The following is a 1,806-nucleotide window of genomic DNA, read 5'->3' as shown; positions in this document are numbered from 1 at the left end:
TATACAGTGGAGGCATCGAATAGATTCAAAGGACTAGATCTGGTTGACAAGAGTGTTGAAAGACAGAAGTTCAGACCATTGTTCGGGAGGTGGTGACTAAAACCATACCCAAGAAAAGGAAATGCAAGAAGGCAAAGTGGTTGTCTGAGGAGGCCTTACAAATAACTGAGAAAAGAAGAGAAGCAAAAGGCAAAGGAGAAAGGGAAAAATATACCCAGCTGAGTACAGTTTCAGAGCATAGCAAGGAGAGATAAGAGAGCCTTCTTAACTGAACAATGCATAGAAATAGAGGTAAACAATAGAATGGAAAAAACTAGAGATCTCTACAAGAAAATTAGAGATACCAAGGGAACATTTCCTGCAAAGATGGTCACAATTTTGGTGACTGAGAGGGCCCAAGTGTCAGGAGGAAAAAATCAACTGCATTTTTGTTTTAGCAGGGATCAAGGGAGTTCTATTAGTAAGCCTTTCAGCCAATTCATTCAGTTTAAAAATATAGCTTTGTGATGTTATGCCCCTGTTGTGTGCAGCAGTGATATCTGAACACATTGAATCTCAAAATTATGGGGACAGAATCAAGCTAAATTTAAATATGAGGTGCCTGAAGATCTGCCTGCCAATTTAACTAAGAAGGTGGGGTTTGGGGTAAATTTAGATTTCTGTGCTCACAACTTTTTATTATTCCAGATATGTATTTTGCCTAATGTAACATTGTATATCTATAAAGTGAGGGAGACTAGAAGGTTTTTGAAGATTCGGGTTTAAGATGCTATAATTCCATGATTCTTTAACCTTTGAAGGAATTAGAGAAATAAAACAACTGTGATTGCAAATTGTGCTTTTATCACTTTAGACTTGTGGAATGCCAGAGCTTGAAGTGATTTTTTTTTAATCTGGTGTTTTCTTTTTGGCCCAGGGTGTGTTGCTATTTAAATGACCCTGGACTCATGGATTATACCCTGTTGGTAAAGTTTTGTATCACTGGAGACTCCACAGCTCTTCCTGGCAACACATCCCAGTGCTTCACAAATCTTAAGGTAAGGGAGTTTTGCTTATGGCCAAGGTTAAGTGCCTTTGAATGTACTGCCATTACCTATACTTTTTGAAAGTCTCAAAGCCCTTTTGAAAAAGCATAAACAGACTATCTTTTCTTTTTCTTGTTTTAGTGCTGTGCATGCTCTATCAAGTTTGTATCAGACTTCTGAATCTTAACATTTTGTACTAATTTACTAAATGACTGGAAGTTATATTTACTTTCTGTTTTGCTTTTCAAAAATTTACTAATCTTTTTTAGTCTCTTTCAGAGCTCCTGCCTCCTTGACTAAACGTGAAGTTAAGTGTCAGTTCCATACCAAAGCAACTTTTAGAGCTGGATAGATTAATAAAGATAATGAGAAGAAATTTATTAACACTTACCATGGAAGGCCTGTGGGGTTCTTATTTTGGTTCATATGAGTCTGTTTTACACTGATAAGAATTACAAGTAATGATTTTACCTGTAAATTTAAGGAAAATATATTTGGATGGGCTTTTTAGGCAACATCTTGATAAGTTATAAACATGCACTGAGTTATAATGGGCAGCTTTCACTATAAAGTAACCAGTTCCACGACATTGCCCGTTACTTCTTCCCCTTTTCTTGCTGGACTGTATGGTTGCTCCTCATACCACTTTCTCATTCTTTTTCTGTATAATGAATAACATATGGCAAATATCAGCTTCACTCAGGTTTCAGTGTCTCATTGCAGCTAAAGTGACTTACCAGATTTTCTTGTCTGTTGATCTTGTAGTCACTTTTACATTGTT

The 1,806-nt window shown here is 36.5% G+C and overlaps 1 long non-coding RNA gene across 1 annotated transcript; it reads left to right on the top strand.

Annotated features, from left to right (window-relative positions):
* The first annotated feature begins 923 nt into the window (after positions 1-923).
* On the top strand, positions 924-1,415 carry LOC113907700. The gene is made up of 2 exons (XR_003515266.1): positions 924-1,037; positions 1,305-1,415. It is a non-coding gene; the product is annotated as an uncharacterized LOC113907700 (long non-coding RNA).
* The last annotated feature ends 391 nt before the right edge of the window (positions 1,416-1,806 follow it).

The sequence above is a fragment of the Bos indicus x Bos taurus genome, chromosome 17, assembly GCF_003369695.1.
Source record: "Bos indicus x Bos taurus breed Angus x Brahman F1 hybrid chromosome 17, Bos_hybrid_MaternalHap_v2.0, whole genome shotgun sequence".
NCBI lineage: Eukaryota > Metazoa > Chordata > Mammalia > Artiodactyla > Bovidae > Bos > Bos indicus x Bos taurus.
This window is presented reverse-complemented; position numbering and strand designations above follow the sequence as displayed.